This window comes from Monodelphis domestica, chromosome 3, assembly GCF_027887165.1.
Source record: "Monodelphis domestica isolate mMonDom1 chromosome 3, mMonDom1.pri, whole genome shotgun sequence".
Lineage (NCBI taxonomy): Eukaryota > Metazoa > Chordata > Mammalia > Didelphimorphia > Didelphidae > Monodelphis > Monodelphis domestica.
This window is the reverse complement of record NC_077229.1, coordinates 453,714,879-453,735,490: the sequence shown is the minus strand read 5'-3', so window position 1 is coordinate 453,735,490 and position 20,612 is coordinate 453,714,879.

Genomic DNA, 20,612 nt, shown 5'->3' with positions numbered 1-20,612 from the left:
TCAGTTAGAGAATGGCTTGATTTTTTGTACAATTGGTTTATCTCTTAATAAATTTGAATAATTAGACCTTTATCATAGCTTTTTGTAATGAAGATTGCTTCCCAATTTGTTGCTTCCCTTCTAATTTTGGATGCATTAGTTTTGTTTGTACAAAAAATTTTTAATTTGATGTAATCAAAATTATTGACTTTACATTTTGTGATTTTTCTAGCACTTGCTTGGTTTAAAAGTCTTTCATTTCCCAAAGATCTGACAAGTATACTATTCTGTGTTCTCCTAATCTGCTTATAGTTTCCTTCCTTATATTCAGGTCATTCACCCATTCTGAGTTTATCTTGGTGTAGGGTGTGAGATGTTGATCCAACCACAATCTCTCCCATACTGTCTTCCAATTTTCCCAGCAGTTTTTATCAAATAGTGGGTTTTTGTCCCCAAAACTGGGATCTTACGGCTTATCATAGATTGACTTGCTGAGGTCACTTAACCCTAGTCTATTCCACTGATCCTCCTTTCTGTCTCTTAGCCAGTACCAAATTGTTTTGATAACCAATGCTTTATAGTATAGTTTAGGTCTGGGACTGCAAGTCCTCCTTCCTTTGCATTTTTTTTTCATGATTTCCCTAGATATCCTTGATCTTTTCTTCTTCCAAATGAACTTTTTAATGTTTTTTTCTAATTCAGTAAAAAAGTTTTTTGGTAGTTCAATGGGTATGGCACTAAATAAGTAAATTAATTTGGGGAGGATTGTCATTTTTATTATGTTAGCTTGTCCCACCCATGAGCAATCAATGTTTCTGCAATTGTTTAGATCTAGTTTTAATTGTGTGGAGAGTGTTTTGTAGTTGTGTTCATATATTTCCTATGTTTGTCTTGGGAGATACATTACTAAGTATTTTATATTGTCTAGGGGGGATTTTAAATGAAATTTCTCTAATTTTTGCTGCTGAAATAGGTTGGAGATATATAGAAATGCTGATGACTTATGCCAGTTTATTTTGTATCCTGCAATTTTGCTAAAATGTTGATTGTTTTGACTAGCTTTTTGGTTGATTCTCTAGGATTCTTTAAGTAAACCATCATATCATCCACAAAAAGTGATAGCTTGGTTGCCTCATTGCCAATTTTAATACCTTCAATTTTTTTTCTTCTCTAATTGCTACTGCTAGAGTTTCTAGTACAATGTTAAATAATAGAGGTGATAATAGGCATCCTTGTTTCACTCCTGATCGTACTAGGAAGGCTTCTGGTTTATCCCCATTGCAGATGATGTTTGTTGATGGTTTTATATATATACTGTTCATTATTTTTAGGAAAGGCCCTTCAATTCCTATACTTTGAAGTGTTTTCAAAAGGAATGTGTGTTGTATTTTATCAAAGGCTTTTTCTGCATCTATTGAGATAATCATGTGATTTTTGTTGGTTTGCTTGTTAATATTGTCAATTATGTAGATGGTTTTCCTAATATTGAACCATTCTTGCATTCCTGGGAATAACCCTGGTGATGACTTTCTGGAGTCTTTTTTCTAGTATCCTATTTAAGATTTTTGCATCTATATTCATTAAGGAGATTGGTCAATAGTCTTCTTTCTATGTTTTTGACCTGCCTGGCTTTGGGATCAGTACCATGTTTGTATTGTAAAATGAATTTGGTAGAACTCCTTCTTTGCTTATACTGTCAAATAATTTGCATAATATTGGAATTAGTTGTGCTTTGAATGTTTGATAGAATTCATTTGTGAATCCATCTGGACCTGGGGATTTTTTCTTAGGGAGTTCTTTGATCTTCTGTTCAATTTCTTTTTTCTGATGTGGGGTTGTTTAGGTAATTTATTTCTTCCTCTGTTAGTCTAGACAATTTATATTTTTATAGGTATTTATCCATATCACCTAGATTGCCATATTTGTTGCCATATATTTGGGTATAATAGTTTTTAATGATTGCCTTAATTTCCTCTTCATTAGAGGTGAGGTCTCCCTTTTCATCTTGGATACTGTCAATTTGGTTTTCTTCTTTCATTTTTTTAATTAGACTGACCAGTACTTTGTCTATTTTATTTGTTTTTTTAAAATATCAACTTCTAGTCTTATTTATTAAATCAATAGTTCTTTGACTTTCAGTTCTATTAATTTCTCCTTTGACTTTTAGGAACTCTAATTTAGTCTTCATCTGAGAATTTTTAATTTGTTCACTTTCTAGTTTTTTTAATTTTCATGCCCATTTCATTGATCTCTGTCCTTCTTAATTTGTTAATATATGAACTCAAGGATATAAATTTCCCCCTGAGTACTGCTTTGGCTGAATCTCATAGGTTTTGAAAGGATGTATCATGATTGTCATTTTCTTCAATGAGTTATCAATTGTTTCTACAATTTGTTCTTTAACTAACTGGTTTTGGAGAATAATATTGCTTGATTTCCAATTAATTTTTAATTTACCTCTTCATGTACCCTTACTAATTATTATTTTCATTGCATTGTGATCTAAGAAGGTTGCATTTATTATTTCTGCTCTTTTGCACTTGTTTGCAATGTTTTTATGCCCTAATACATGGTCAATTTTTGCGAATGTGCCATGTGCTGCTGAAAACAAGGTGTATTCCTTTTTTTGTCCCTATTTTTTTCCTCAACATGTCTGCTAACTCTAATTTTTCTCTAAGATTTCATTCACTTCTCTTACCTCTTTCTTATTTTTATTTTTGTTTGATTTATCTAGTTCAGATAGAGGAAGGTTCAGGTCTCCCACTAGAATAGTTTTTCTATCTCTTTCATCCTTGAGCTCCACTAGTTTCTCCTTTAGAAATTTGGATGCATTGCCATTTGGTGCATACATGTTGAGTACTGCTATTTCCTCATTGTCTATACTGCCTTTTATCATGATGTAATTACCTTCCCTATCTCTTTTAACTAGATTTATTTTTACTTTGGCTTTGTCAGATATCATGATTGCAACCCCTGCCTTCTTTTTATCAGTTGATGCCCAATAGATTTGGCTCCATCCTCTTACTTTCACCCTATGCGTCTCTACCTTCCTCATCTGTGTTTGTTGTAGACAGCATATGGTAGGGTTTTGGATTCTAATCCACTCTACTATTCACTTGTGTTTTATGGGTGAGTTCATTCTGTTCACATTCAGAATAATGATTACTAGCTCTGTATTTCCCATCATTTTGATTTCTACTCCTGGTCCTGCCTTTTCTTCTTTCAGTATTTCCTTCTACACCAATGTTTCTTTTTAATCAGTCCCCCTAGTTCCCACCCTTATTTTTACTTCCCTTTCTAACCTCCTCCCTTCTTATTCCCCCCCTTATTTTCCCTGTAGTCTTTCCAAAACTACCCCCCACTCTCTTCCTCCCTTGTACTGCTTCCCTCCTCACCAGTCTGTTTGTTACTCTTCTATTCCCCTATAAGGAGCAAATCTATTTTCTGCCCCAATGGATTGGATTGTTCTTCCCTCTTTGGGTCAATTTCAATGCATGAAAGAATTGAGTATTTCCTGTCTCCAACCTCTTTACCCTTCCAGTGTATTGATGTTCTCCCCCCTCCCACCATGAACTTCTTTGTGACATATAAATTCACCCCCATTTTTTAATTTTCCCATTTCTTTCAGTATTAACCTCTTTTTTAAAACTCTAGTTGTATATATATGTGTGTGTGTATGTGTATATATATATATATATATACACATACATATGTATTTATGCATGCATATATCCATATACCTATTTATATCTTGTCCTTTCATCCTATAGTTTGTCACTGTTCCCTCTAAGTGTAATTCTTCTAACTGATAACAGGTGATAACAGCACTTTTCAAGAGTTACCAATGACATCTTTTCTTATAGGGATACATAACATTTTAACTTATTGAGTCTCTTTAAAAAAGGGTTTTTTTGTTTGTTTTGTTTTGTTTTTCTTTTCCTCCTCTTTTTTTAATTGCCTTTTTGTGATTCTCTTGAGTTCTGTGCTTGGGCATCAAATTTTCTGTTCAGGTCTGGTCTTTTCTTTACAAATTCTTGGAATTCTTCTATTTTGTTGAATGACCATACTTTCCCCTGTAAGAATATAGTCAGTTTTGCTGGGTAGTTGATTCTTGGTTGTAGACCTAGTTCCCTTGCTTTCCAGAATATCATATTCCATGCCTTTCAGTCCTTCAGTGTGGATGCAGCAAGATCCTGCATTATCCTGACTGTGGTTCCATGGTATCTGAATGACTTCTTTTTGGCAGCTTGTAATATCTTTTATTTAGTCTGATAGTTCTTGAATTTGGCTATAACATTCCTGGGTGTTGTCAGTTGGGGATTAAGTACAGGTAGTGATCTGTGGATTCTTTCAATCTCCATTTCCTTCTTGTTCTAGAATATCGGGGCAGTTTTCTTGAATGATTTCCTGTAATATTATGTCCAGGCTTTTTCTTTTGTCATGGTCTTCTGGTAGGCCAATGATTCTTAAATTGTCTCTCCTCAAACGATTTTTCTAAATTCTTTGTTTTGTGAATGAGATGCGTCGTGTTTTCCTCATTTTTTTCATTCCTCATTTCCTCATTTTTTTTCATTCATTTGTTTTATAGTGTCCTGCTGCCTTGTGAGGTCATTTAACTCTAGTTGTTGTGTTGTGGTTCTTAAAGACTAGATTTTGTCCCTGGCTATTTGGTCCTCTTTCTCCATCTGGTCTGATTTTCTTTGGAGTTCATCTTTCATCCTCTTTACCTTGTCTCTCATCTCCTTTGCCTCATCTTTCATCTTCTTTGCCTCATCTTTCATCTCCTTTGCCTCATTTTCCAGCTGGTTGATTTTGGCTTTTAAGACACTATATTCTCATTTTAGTTCAAGTGCTTCTGTTTCCAGATGAATTATCTTAGTTTTCATGCTTTTTCCCCAAATGTCTTCAGCCTCTCTTAGTTGTGTTTTGAATTGCATTTTTAGTTCTTCCAAAGTCTGTATCCAATTCACTGGGATTTCTGATTTATCCTTTGCTGAAACTTTGCCCTCTCTTCCGTTTGCTGAATAGAAGCTGTCTATTATAATTTCTTTCTTCTTTTTCTGTTGTTTGCTCATATCCACTCCTTCTTTGCTCCCTGTATTTTTATGTGCTCTTGCTCCTCTCATTTTTTGGTTTTGGTGGCTTCTGTCAGTCTCCCCTCTTGGAGCTTTGACAGAGGATCTCTTGGTGCAATCTGTGGGGGAGGGTTGTTGGAGTTTGAGTTTCCCTGTCCTCTGGAGGCTTTTTGATTGGATTAAAGCCTAGCAGTCCCTGAGGGAGGGTGTTGGAGCCTGGGCTTCTCTGAGTTTTGATGACTTTTGATGGGATTAAGTTCACCTGGGCTGGGCTGGGTGTGCTCTGAGGTCAAAACCTCCTGGAAGGCTGTTGCAATATGGAAGATCTCCACAGCTCTGACCAGGCTGACAGTTTTATGCTCCCTCTCCAGCTTCTTCCCCACCATCTCTGTTCGATGCTCTGAGCTTGGCACAGCCCTGCCAGTAAGGTACACCCTCCAGACCAGAGCTTTTGCGCGCTCTGAGGTTCTCACTGCTGCTGGAGGCTTAGCACTCTAGGTGGGGGGGAGGGGTCCTGGGATCTTTCTTCTGCCTTCCCCTTAAACATGAGTGTTCTTGGATTCCGGCTTTTGGGGTGGCGTACCTTTTGAATTGAGTCAAACAGGAGGGTTCCTTTGCTCTGTGTTATTGTTAGGTTTGATTTTCAGTCCCCCAGGAGCATTCAGTTTGTTATGGGTTAGGAAGGGTATTCAGAGGTCTAAACTTCTGCTCCTTCTAAGCTGCCATCTTGATAAAATACACCCCTACTTTGAATCCCTAAAAGAAAACTCCCAGCAATATTATAGCTAAATTCAAGATCATCCAGGCCAAGGAGAAAATAGTGCAAGTAGCCAGAAAGAGACAATTTAGATATCAAGGAGCTCCAGTCAGGATTTTATAGTATCTGGCAGCTTCCACAGTAAAGTACTTCAAGGCTTGGAATATGATATTCCTGGAAGGCAAGAAAATTGGTTCTACAGGCAAGAATCACCAACCCATCAAAACTGATTATTTACTTATTTAATAAAACAGCAGTGTTCCAAGCATTCCTAAAGAAAAGACCAGAATTAAATGGAAAATTTGATGTCCAAATACAAAATTCAAGAGAATCATAAAAAGGTAAACAAGAAAGAGGGGGAAATTTTGAAGGCTTCAATAAGGTAAAATGGATTATGTTTCTATATGGAACAAAGGATATCTATAACTCTTAAAATTGTTTTCATTATCATAGTAGATAGAGGAAATATTCATCAGCAGAGGTTGTGGTATTAAGCTGCTTAAGACGATATGTTTAAAAAATTGGGGGGGGGGAAGATGATACTAAGAGAAACTTGAAGGAAGAGGTAAAATAGGATAAATTACTCCACATAAAGACGTGCAAGGTAGAGGGAAGAATACTATTATAAGAAGGGAAGGAAGAGAGTGGTGACAGGTAATACTTAAACCTTACTTTCAATGGAATCAGTTCTGAGAGGGAAAAACAGCCAGGTCTATTGAGGGTATAGAATTCTATTTTACCCTACAGAGAAGTTGAAAGGGAATAAGAAAGGAGTGAGGTGAGGGAAAGGGAGTATTAAAAGGGACAGAAAGGTTGGGGTGGGGGATAATTAATAGACTTTAAAGAGAAATAGGAAGGGAATAAGAAAGGAAAGGGTAGAAAGTAAAGTAAAATAAGGGTGGGGGGGAAGGGGACTGATTAAAAGCAAAACACTGGCATAGAAGGAAATAGTGAAAGAAGAAAGGGTACAACTAAAAGAGGAAATAAAAATGATGGGGAATACACAGGAGGTAATCATAACTCTAAATGTGAATGGGATGAACTCACCCATAAAACAGAAACAGATAGCATAGTGGATTCAAAACCAAAATCCTATCATATTTTGTCTACAAGAAATACACATGAGAAGGGTAGACACACACAGGGTAAAGGTAAGAGGCTGGAGCAGAATTTATTGGGCCTCAACTGAGAAAAAGAAGGCAGGAGTCACAATCATACTGTCTGACAAATCCAAATTAAAATAGATCTGATTAAAAGAGAAAAGGAAGGTAATTATATCCTGATAAAAGACAGTATAGACAATGAAGAAATATCAGTACTCAACATGTATGCACCAAATGGTTTAGCATCCAGAATTTTAAAGGAGAAACTAGTGGAGCTTAAGGAGGAAATAGATAGTAAAACTGTACTAGTGGGAGACTTGAACCTTCCCCTATCAGATCTAGATAAATTAAAACCAAAAATAAGAATGAAGTAAGAGATATTAATGAAATTTTAGAAAAATTAGAGTTAATAGATTGGAGAAAATTAAATAGGCATAAAAAGAAATATGCCTTCTTTTCAGGAGCACATGGTACATTCACAAAGATTGGCCATGGGCATAAAAACATTGAAAACAAATGCAGAAAAACAGAAATAATAAAAGCAACTTTTTCAGATCATAATGCAATACAAGTTATAATTAGCAAGAATACAAGAGACAAATTAAAAATTAATAGGAAATTAAATAATATTATTCTCCAAAACTGGTTGGCTAAAGAACAAATTATAGAAACAATAATTTCATTGAAGAGAATGACAATGATGAACCAACATGACAAAATTTGTGGGATACAGCAAAAGTAGTATTAGGGGAAAATTTATGTACCTGAGTGTCCATATTAACAAAAAAAGAGAAAGAGGAGATTAATGAATTGAGCATTCAACTAAAAAAACTAGAAAAAGGACAAATTAAAAACCCTTAGATGAAGACCAAATTGTAAATCCTGAAAATCAATGAATAAATTAATAAAATTGAAAGTAATAGAATGATTGAACTAATAAATGTCTAGGAGCTGGTATTTTGAAAAAAAAAAACAATAAATATATAATGTATTGGCTAATCTAATAAAGAAAAAGAAAGAGAAGAACCAAATCAACAGAATCATGAATGCAAAGGGTGCTCTCACCTCTAATGAAGAGGAAATCAAGGTAATTATTAAGAACTATTTTTCCCAATTATATGGCAATAAATATGTCAATCTAGCTGAAATGGAAAAAAAAAACATTAACAAAAATACAAGTTGCCTAAATTAACAGAAGAGGAAATAGAATACTTAACTCCATATTAGAAAACAAATTTGAACAAGCCATCAAGGAACTGCCTAATAAAAAATATCACCAGGGTCAGATGGATTCACAAGTGAATTCTATCAAATATTTAAAGATCAATTAATTTCAATACTGTACAAACTATTTGCCAAAATAGACAAAGGGATCCTACCAAATTATTTTTATGATACAAAAGTTACTTATTCCCAAACCAGGAAAGCCAGAAACAGAGAAGGAAAACTATAGACCAATCTCCTTAATGAACATAGATACAAAAATATTAAATAAAATACTAGCAAAAAGACTCCAGCAAGTCATCACAAGGATTATTTTAACTAGGTAGTATTTATACCAAGAATACAAGGATGGTTTAATATTAGGAAAACTATCCACATAATTGACCAGATCAACTACAAAATTAATAGAAATCACATGATTATCTCAATAGATGCAGAAAATGCCTTTGATAATGTACAACACCTATTCCTATTGAAAACACTAGAGGATAGTAATAGATGGGCCTTTCCTCAAAATAATAAACAGTATTCATTTAAAACCATCAGCAAGTATCATCTGCAATGAGGATAAGTTAGAAGCCTTCCCAATAAGATCAGTAATGAAGCTGGGATGATCATGATCACCACTATTATTTAATATTGTACTAGAAATGCTAGTGGTAGCAATTAGAGAATTAAAGAAGAAAAAGAAATTGAAAGGATCAAAGTAGGCAATGAAGAAACTAAACTATCACTCTTTGCAGATAACATTATGGTATACCTAGAGAATCCAAGAATATCTACTAAAAAGCTAGTAGAAATAATCAATGACTTTAGGAAACTTGTAGGGGACAAAATAAACCCATATAAATCATCAGCATTCCTATATGTTTTCGACAAAACCCAAGCAGCAAGAGTTATAAAGAGAATCCCCATTTAAAATCAGTCTAGACAAAATAAAATACCTGGGAATCTATTTGCTAAGAAAAATTCAGGAACTATAGGAACATAACTGTAGTTTTGTAAAACACTTCATACAAATAAAACTAAATCTAATCAGTTGGAAAAACATCAATTCTTCATGGGTTGTTTGCCTTTTGGAATGGCTATAAACCCTGGAACACTTCATCTCCCAGGGCTCTCTTATTCAACTTCCTCAGACACCTCCCACTTCTTTTGTGAGGGGTGTCTGAGAAAGTATTAAAGAAGAGAAATGTTTTCATGCCCTTTCTCCAGAATGGGCCCTTTCCCAAGAATGTACCTTTTTTCCCCAGAGCACCCTTTGCCCAGAATGAGAGGAGTGCCTTTTGCCCCTGAGAACTGTGATCCCTGTGTAGCTGCTGGAGATAAAACTTTCTTTAGCTATCCCAAACATTTCTTTTCCTAGTCCAAATAAACCTATCTAACTATCCCTAGAGTCTGGCTTGATTTAATTTAATTCTGTAGCCTAGTTATAGTTAAGAAGAAAGCCTGGTCGATTTTTGTACCTTTCAGGGGGGACCCCTTGCTACCTTTTCTCCTTTCCCCCCCTACCTTTTCCCTCCAATTTCCCTTCCACAGTAGGAAGAACTAACATAATAAAAATGACAGTCCTACCTAAATTAATTTCCTTATTCAGTGTATACCCATCAAACTACCAAAACATTTAAAAAATATAATTAGAAAAAATTATTTCAAAGTTCATCTGGAAGAAAAAAAGATCAAGAATATCAAGGGAACTAAAAGACAATGTAAAGAATAGAGGCCTAGCTTTACCAGATCTCAAACTATGCTATAAAGCATTTTTCACCAAAACTTTATGGTACTGGCTTAGAGATAGAAATGTGGATCAATGGAATAGACTTGGGGTAAATGACAATAGCAAGATAGTGTTTGATATACCCAAAGATTTGCTGGGAGAGTTAGGAAACAGTATGAAAGAAATTAGGCTTAGACTAACACATTATACCCTATTCCAAGATTAATTCAGAATGGTTAAAAATAACTTAAATATAAAGAGGGAAATAATGATTAAGTGAACATAAAATAGTATTCTTGTCAGATCTATGGGAAAGGAAGGAATTTAGGACCAAGCAGGATATAAAGAACACTACAAACTATAAAATGAATAAATTTTGATTAAAAAGTTTCTGTACAAACAAAACCAATGCAAACAAAATAAGAAGGGAAGCAACAAGTTAGGGAAAATAATTTTATAATAAAAACCTCTGACAAAGCTCTTATTTCTTAGATTTATTAGGTGCTAAGTCAATTGTACAAAAAAAAAATCAACCATTCCCCAATTGATAGATTGTTATGGGAAATGAGTATGCAGTTTTCAGATGAAGAAATCAAAACTATCAATAAGCACAGGAAAAGGTATTCTAAATCTATCCTAATTAGAGAAATGCAAATGAAAACAATGCCGAGGTTCCACCTCACACCTAGAAGATTGACCAATATGACAGTTAAGGAAATTAATAAATGTATGGTAAAATTGGGACACTACTACATTCCTGGTGGTGTTGTGAATTAATCCAGTCATTCTGGAAGGCAATTTGAAATTATGCCCAAAGGGCTTTAAAAGAATACATAACCTTTGATCCAACAATATTGCTGGGTTTCTACCCCAGAGATGATAAGCAAAAATACTTGTAGAAAAATATTCATAGCTGTGCTTTCTGTGGTTGCAAAAAATGGGAAAATGGATGGTTGTCCCTCAATTGGGGAATGGCTGAACAAATTGTAGTATATGATGGTGATAGAATACTATTGTGCTGTAAGGAATGGTGATTTGGAAGATTTCAATATGTACTGGGAGAACCTCCAGGAGGTGATGCAGAGTGAAAGGAGCAGGACCAGGAAAACATTGTACACAGAATGGAAAACATTGTGGAACAAACCAATGTCATGAACTTTGCTACTAGTAGCAATACAACAAATTAGGATGCTCCTGAAGGACTTATGGGAAAGAATGCCAACTACATTGAAAGAAATATGAGAGTAGAAATGCAAAAGAACAAATGACAATACTTATCATATGTATATATAGGTATGTAATTTGAGGTTTAAGCTTTAAAAGATCACTCTGTAGCAAAAATGAGTAATATGGAAATAGGTATCAAGTGAAAACATTTATACAACTCAGTGGAATTGCTAGTTGGCTCTGGGAGGGGGGAAGGAAAGAAAATGAATCATTTAAACATGGATAAATATTTTAAAATTAAAATAAAAAAAGAACAAAGAGATGAGAGATGGAATTTAGTTTGGCAAACATTTATATGGTACTTTTAAATTGTTATGGTATACTAATCTTCTGAGGAAGGTCTTATCTGCATCCCCATTTTACAGATGTAGAAACTGAGATCAAGAGAAAATTATTGATTTTCAGAAGGTCACAGGGCCATTATTAAGTGACTGAGGTAGAATTTGAAATAAAATTATCCTGACTACAAGTACAACACTCTATCTACTGGGTTACTTATATAACTGAGTAAACATGCAAGTATTATAAATATGTTATAACTATACAAAGTCATGGCTCTACAATATAAAGTAGTACCGAAAGTAATCTTGTCAATGAATACTAATAATACATCTTCAGATATTCCTGGTAACAACACATAGGCACACAGGATAAAAGTGAATGAAACCAAACTTTATTTTTAATTTAAATATTTCTTGCCCTTCTAGTCTCTCTTCCTTTGGTTTCCATCCCACATTCCTTTCTCTCCAAAGACCTGTTAGATACTATATACTGATCAATATATCTAGTAGCCTTTAAAGCCATTTAAACCTCTTAGGCCTTCATTTACTGTAAATTCTGATGATCCTAGGGCTTTAACAATAAAATAAAAGGTCAAACAGGTATTCAGACTGATCCATATCCCCATTCCATATGTAATGTAGTGAGAATACTCTCAAAAACCTGACTGAATTTTTTCACAAAACTTCTTGTACTTAGTAAAGAAGTATGATTTTCTACTTCATTCTTTAATAACTGAGGTATTATGTAAAGAGGAATTTTGCTAGAATGTATGGAAAACGTCATTCCATGCTAGCCTTTGTGATTGGGAGACAATTTATTTTGAAGACAGAATTTTCACTGGTGACGACTTCTTTGTTCTTAATCTATAATTACTTAAAATTATTCAGGTAAAGAAATTGCCTTTTCATCAGTCTCCTTTCTCTTCTCAAGTTTCATCTTTGTTTCATATTAATACACTTCAAGGAAAATAGGCAGGTTTATCTCTGGCCAATTACTGTTACAGGGAATCAATCAGCTGGAAATCCATTTGGTAGAGGTGTAAAGTCAACTAAACACCCTGTATACCCCAAAACCTCAGGGGATCTGCAAATATAAGTCTTTGGATTGTGAAAAACACAAACCTACTGAAAGAAGCAGAATCTGTTTCCTTTGAATTTGATGAAAAATATGTATCTAGATATGCAAGCTAAAAGATGACAAACTAGATTTAATTCTTATTTGGACAATCAATGCCTCCAATTCCTCTTAGTTTGAAGAGAATTCCCTAATTATGCTAAAGATGCTGTTCTTATTTGAGTTTCAGAACAATTCTTTATTACTTTCCTTGGAATTTTGCAGCATCTGCAAATATCCTGATTTATATGATGATAAGTCATTTATTCTAATTTGTGCCAGGAAATATATGGATTTAGTTACAGAAGACAATGTGCAGGGACATTTACATTACTTGTTTAACTAGGCTGTAGTAATGATAGCACTACATGGACCATAAGGTGCTCTGTAAGTACACTGTCTTTACCATCATAACTAATTGGCATAATATTTCAGTATATCAATGGATACTCCAACTTATTGGTGTAACTATTCCCTTCAATGATACAGGGCTACTAACCTGGTCCGGGTCACTATTTGAGTAATATGCACATTTCATCCTTTTAATTTTCCCTTTGTGGATACATAAGTTGATCTTTGAGTGATACTAAGTATTAAAGAGACCACATAGAGTTAAAAGTATATGATGCAATCAGCACCATGTTATCTGTTAATAATAAGAAACGACCTAGAGGACCTCACTATTTATAGGGAAACTTTTGCATATCTGAACTTTGTGTAACCCATTCTCTATTATAGTCACAAACACCTTGGGTTTGCTTGGATCTCACAATTATTTTCATTATTTATATGGTATATGTTATATGGAAATAATTTCATCAATCATATGGTATAATTTAATAACAAATCAAATTTTCTTATATATATATAAATGCTAAACATGAAAGTTTAACACTTGGATCTGGCTGGAGCTGCAATGGAGCAAAATTGCTCTGTTCGGTTCCCTTAAGTTAAACTTTTAATTATTTGTCTTTTTATTCAAGTAGTAAAACAAAGGCATAAATGGAGAAATTGCTCCCCTACTGCTTATTGGAACACTATGATTGTATTAAGATTCTCTGGAATGCCAGATGAACCACTCCAAAAATCCTAAATGTACCTACATTGTCTTTTAGGTATGTGGGACAGTCAGAATAGGCTAAAACTATTGTCAATAGGACTGCATTCTTTTTTATTCAGGTTAGCCAATTAATAGCATAAATTTATAATAAGAATTACAATTGCAAGATCTGTATTAGGAGGAATCAAAGTAAGACCATAGCCACCCCTGATGGCTTGGTTGCAGTGAAACCAAATTTTAGAGCAAGTTGGAAGAATTATAGTCCTCAGTTTGTAAGTCTAAAACATCAGAAAACATCAAGGCCTGAAAGCAAAGGCTTAAATCACAGCATAAACTGGTTCATTGGGTACCAGAATGTTCCTCTAATTTTTAAAGTAGTGAAATGTGGACTTATCAGCTTAGTTTTTCCCTGTCACAGTTAGATTCTCTGACGCCTCTTTCAAATCTCAGAAAAGACAATATAGTTCATTCGTCAATCATTTATTAAGAATCTAATGAGGTATTGTTAATTTATATTAATAAGTGAATGATCTATTTGTTAACTTACTAAATACATCTATATATGCATGTTAATTACTTAATTATTGAATGAATAAATTCTTTTTGGATTAAATTAACTGGTGAATTAATGCTCTAGAGAGGTGTAAAGATCATTGAAACATGTCCTTGACAGCATGGAGATTATATTCTATGGTATCAAGATCTGGATGAATGGGAGAACAGAAAACTGGATGTCAGAATATCATGATTCAACATTTTTATAGTTGTTCAAATTATAATTATCAAGTTTAGTATAAACCTTGTTGCTATCAACACAAACAATAAAAAGGGCTTTGAATATTTCTTCTTTTCAAAGGGGTATTGCTGTGATTTATGCAATATATTCATTGAATGTCTCCTACATTCAAGTAAATGTGCAATATTGAGTTACTCAGGAAATTGAGATCTGAAGTACTTACCTCTTAGGATTAGTTTAGACATAAAGGAAAAAAAGGTAGAAGAGCAAGAGAAGAAAGATTTCAAATGCTAGAACAGAATAAAGCATAAATAGTGCTTATCTATCAATCAATCAATTACACCAGGATCCTAATATTTTTCTCTCTGAAAATGCTGGAACTTATAAAATAGGGAGGTACAGTGACTGAGAACTAACTCCACTAGCTAAATAATTGCATTTTAGACAAGAAATTATGTTATAAACTCTATAGTACTATGGTCATGACTCTGTTTAAAGAGGATTTGAAAAAAAGTTTTTAATTCTTTTATATTACTATATTGCATTTTCCCTCTGATTTCTCTCTCTCTCTCTCTCTCTCTCTATATATATATATATATATATATATATATATATATATAAATATATATATTAGGTAATTTAAAGCTCTAATATTATATACTTATGAAGCCATGATAGCTCTGAACTAATATTTCTCTTGACATGCAATAAGAATATTTCCCTAAACCTTAAATGCCAGAAATGAACATCGCTTTCAATTGTTTCCTCAGGGCTACTGTCTCCTTGAGCAAATGTGACATATCTTTATTGTTGTTGTTGTTCAGTCCATTTTCAGGCATGTCTTACTCTTCATGACTTCACTTGGGTTTTCTTGGCATAGATAATGGAGTTATTTGTCATTTCCTTCTCTAGCTATATCATCATGACACTCCAAATAAGTATCTGGTTCATGGGTGGGGTGGGGGGAAAGATAAAGGCAAAACAACCTGTTCAAAATTATATTGAATGACTGAGTGTGGGTTTCTCTCATTTTGCTATCACTCATGTTTCCAAGTAGATAGTTTTACCATTTAGATACTTACTTCACATTATATTCATTTAGTTATACAGTTGAAAAATAGAGTCTTAATTGGCAAAATTGGTTCCTATAGTGTTACTGTGTTGAATCATATTCTGAACCGAGTATCCCCAGTAGCAATAGAATGGGATATGAGCCTTGGAGAAAGTAGTGAAGTTTCTAAGGTAAAAGTAAGGGAGGATTGAATTCCAGACATGGGAAATACCTAGTACATAAGGACAAAGATAGGAAATGAAATGTTGTATGTGTCAAACATGAAATAGTCGTATTTAGTTGGACTACAAAATATCTGGAGAGGCAAGTGTATAAGAAAATTGGAAATAAAAGGGAAATGTCCTGAGAGCTATAAATGATAAGAGGAGTTTATTCATGATCATAGATATAATAGGGATGTATTAGAATTTATTAAAAAGGGACATGACATAGTCAGATTTGTGAGCTAGGAAAATCATTCTGTTGGCTAAGTGGAAGATGGGCAGAAAATTAATTCATCGTCTAAGATGAAAGACAAAATTTAAGTAAGGAAAATTATATCGAATAAAGCCTGATATGATTATATATGTATATTTACATAAGACCCATGCCAATTCATGTATATATACATATCTGCTTATTCATATAGGAATATGTACATATATAGATATGCAAACATTCATATGCGACTATGGAATTGACATGTTTAAAAAGTGCCATTTCTCGCTAGCTTAATTGCCAAAAGATACATTGTCAGAGAAGAAATGATGAACAACCATGTAAAAGTTCATGTTTATGAATATCTGTTATTTAATACTTCCCTGACAATGGATGTTCAGCATCACTAATCAAAAGAGAAATGAAAATTAAATCAACTCTAAGGTTTTACCTCACAGGTCACAAATTGATAATGACATTTTACAAATTGAAAACAGTCAATATAGAAGGGTTATAGGAAGGCATTAATTTACCTTTGTTAGAACTGTGAATTGGTATGAATATTTTGGAAATGAATTTTAAACTATAAGATACAAATCATTAAAATTTCTATATCCTTTGTGTTAGCAATCACACTACTCAGGATATGCCTCAAAAAGGTCACAGTCAAGAATAAAGTTGTTATATGTAACAAAATATTCATAACTGAAATCTTGGTAGTAGCCTAAAACAAAAACAAAATAAAACTAGAAACAAAAATAAAACAAAATAAAAACCACCAACTAAGATATGGCCAAATAAACAGTATTATAGAAATACAATGTAATGTTATTCTATAACAATATATGAGCATGAGGAATTCAGAGATACATAGGAAGATTTGTATGAAAAAAATGAACAAAAATAGCATATTGGCAGGGTTATTTACATCATGGTATATTGGAAAAACAGATTCTATATTCAAATTCTGCTTCTTTTGATGCCCACTAGCTATGTGACGTTAGTCAATTTCACTTAATCATCCTAAGCCTCAGAATCCTCATTTATAAGATGAGGACATTGAAAGAGATAGCTTCTGAGGTCCTTTCCAATGTTTAATCTATAATGCAATGAAAATTATTATAGTTATGCAAATGATGCCACTAAGAGGAAGTATTATGAAGTGGGTAGAAAGGTGTAAGAAAGATCTGATACTCAACTTTGACATACCATATTGTCAGTATGACCCTTACTCCAAGATACAGCTTCCCGGGTACAAGACAACTCTGAAACATTAATTTGTCAAATACTTACTGTTGGAGATAGAGAGAAGTTTCCTCATCAGGTCTTCCCTCTATCAAAAAAGTTACAGGGTGGACAAAAAAAATAGCACTAGAGATGAACATTGATGAGTTGTAAGGATTAATAGCAGATCATTGGAACTGTTTAGAGTATACAGATTTTTGTCTTCCTTTCAATATAGAATTCAAATGTGGAATGTGGTGTCCAACTTAAGATATTCACTATAATGATTAATTATTGACCTTAAAAAAGGGAAGTGTGTGTATGTGTCTGTGTCTGTGTGCAAGAGAGATGATGATGATGATGATGATTATAATGATGATAATGAAAGAACTATTTCACTGAGGAAGAAAAAAAAACAAACTACTTCTCCTTTCTGAACCCCCTACCCTTGAGTGAACAAAATCTCTCTGCCCCAGCACCTCACTTCATAGGTTTCAATCAGTATAATTTTTCTTTTAGTCACCAGTCTCTATACTGAACTTGACTAGGTAGGGAGAGGATGAGGCTTTGTAATGTCTATCTAGGAGAAATAATTGAGGGCAGGAGTTAGCCAAGTGCACAGACTTAGAATAGGACTTTTGATGTCTGCTTAGCAAATCTGCTCTTGCTGTTGACTTCAGTTGGTACGAATCCATTTAATTTTTTTTCCCTGTTGAAGATGTTTTACGTCTGTAAAATTATCTTGCTATTTTGTTCTCCCTTTCTTTCATTCTTTTTTCTCTTGATATTTATTTCTCTCTATCTCTATTTAGTTCTCATTGTTTCTTTTTGTCTCTGTTTATCTCTGTCTATCTTTCTCTCCCTCTCATTATAATCCATTCATTTTTCTTTTTGAACCTCATCGCAGTCTCTCAGCTGAGCAAAGGAAACATATTCAGACCTGTGATACATCACATTAATCAAAGTATTAGTTTAATTCTAATGTTTAATGACTAGATTTAAAGAAATGCAAAATACACTTTTAAACGTTTTTCATGTTTATGTAATTTTTATAACTGTTTTCTGACATTCTGAGACTCATGTTCTATCAGTCCCTCCCACCCTTTATACTCTTCCTCTGTCCCTGAGATGGCAGATAATATGAAAAAGTTGCATGTGTGTTATTATTAATACATATTTCCATATTCACCATGTTTTGAAACAAGACACATATCACTTACACTAGAGAAAAATGGAAAAAACAAAGTAAAGAATGGTATGTTTCAAGCTGCATTTAGATTCTCCATTTCCTTCTGTAGCAATGGATAGCCTTTTTCAGTATCAAAATACACTTTACTAAATCAGAGATTAACATTGGAATAATTCCATGCTCTCCTGGAAGGCAGCGAGAAGGGAGAGGCAGAATGCCGCCAGGATTGTTTTGGCAAACAAGTACGATTAATGTTTTTTGAGGGCCCATACTCTTTAGTGATAGTGCTTTACTCAGCTTCTAGGAGTTGAATGTAATGAAGTGATGATGAAATATATTGTATTGAATAATAACTAGAGAAACATTAGTTTAAAGAAACAAAGTTTAAATACAAAGGATCTGGACAGATATATTGAAGGCTTGGGAGCTACAAGTTAACTGTTATATTTCTTAACTCTTCTCAAGATAATCAAGGGGATGAAAAGTGAACTACTCTAGCTCTTGTATTACTGTATCATAAAAGATGAGTTAACAAAAATGAGTGCCAAATTGAGAAAAGATGAAGAAATCCAAGAAGAAACTAAAATAACTGGATTTTGTCCACCCTTATTCCTACAAAAATATATGCAAAATCCTACATCATTTATTGTCTATTGAACATTTGAAATGGCTATCCTTATTCTCTAAATCAATATCCTTGAGAGCTGTCCAGCATTTCTCTGAGGGTGAGGGAATACTTCTGTCTAGATTCAGTAGAATAATGGAGATGAGAGATGCTATGTGCTCAGTCCCACATGCATAAGCATCACATAGCATTCTCCCATAGCATGGAGGTTCATTTATTATATTGGTTTGTGGTTACATACCTCTTTGGCACACAGTCAATTTTGTACATACATGGTCTTCTACATTTAATTGGATATGTCACACATTAACAAATAACTTAATCAACAATCTTGTGATGTTACTACAACAAAAGAAACTTTATGATGGAGATGAATAACACGGATAGGGTGGTTTGGAGGTTAGTACCCCCTGACCTTCTGGGAGGATCATTGTGCTTTTGATCAGCTTTCAATATCAATCACAATTACTTAGGAAATGAATAACAAAGCATTTCATATCTAAGTACAAAGTTGAAAAGGTAACATAAAGCAGACCATATTTGGGGTTTTCCTCAATTTATAAGTTCTCTTTTTCTTGTATTACTTCAAAGCACCTAGCAATGCTGCCTAGTTTCTGTCTATCAACAAATTCATTGGGGTGTAATAACTGTAAAGAAAGATGTATTATGGTGCTTAAGCATTTGGCCAGTGTTGATTGTGGGGCCTTGAAGCATATCCATGCTTGAAAGAGAAAGGAGGGGTAATGGGCAGTGATCTTTCTGTTTTAATTCTATGAATGCAGTCTTTTAAGGTAATAATCTAGGGGGATTAAAGTGGGATATATATATATATATATATGTGTGTGTGTGTGTGTGTGTGTGTGTGTGTGTGTGTGTGTGTGTGTGTGTTAACCCTTTAAGTTTTTGCTCTCATATTATTTCTCCTGTATTTGGGAGGGATCAATAATCATGACAAGTGCATTAGTAAGGAAAGTTGGAGAAAGAGAAGTCACAGAGGAGGATCAATTGGGGGGGTGGGAGGGGCTCGGCTGCCTTGCAGTTCCCATCTCCCAAACTGTGACTTTGTCAGCCAGTGGGGATTGGTCATCTCCCCATGCATATGTCCCAAATATTTTATTATTTTTACCACAACATTCTCTTTTTCCTAAATTCCCTATTACTGTGGAGAATACTACCATCCCATCATTTACACAGGTCCATTACCAGAGTTTCATCCTTTACTCTTCAAGAAAACTCTTCCCAGAGTCAGTCTGTGGCTCAATGAATGCTTTTACCTTCACAAAATCTCTTTGTGAGATACCTCAAATATCTGCCATCTCATACATTCCATTACTTCATACCTAAACTGTTGAAATTCTTGTATCTTTGATCTCTATGCCACACAGGCAATCCTTCACACAACTGCCAAAATGATTTTCCTAAAGTGCAAGTCTGAAACTGTCACACCCTCACTCTATAAACTCCAGTATCTCACTATTATCTTCAGGAACAAATATAAAACCCATATGCCTGGAATGCTGTCATTCTTGATTTCCAATTTTTTACTTCCTTGGTTTCCTTTGAGACTATGCTGAAATTCCGCTATACTACAAGTCTTCTCCTTGCTCCATCAAAACTAGGGCCTTTGTTCTGAGATTAGCTACTAATTGAATTCCATTAATCTTGAATATCTAGAATTATTAGCATGCCATTTCTAATAAAATATGAGCTCCAGGAGGTTAAGGTCTATATACTTGCATTTAAAAATATATATATATTATTAGCTAGGAACAGTACTTCACACAATAATCTATTTTTATAGACAAGTTGATA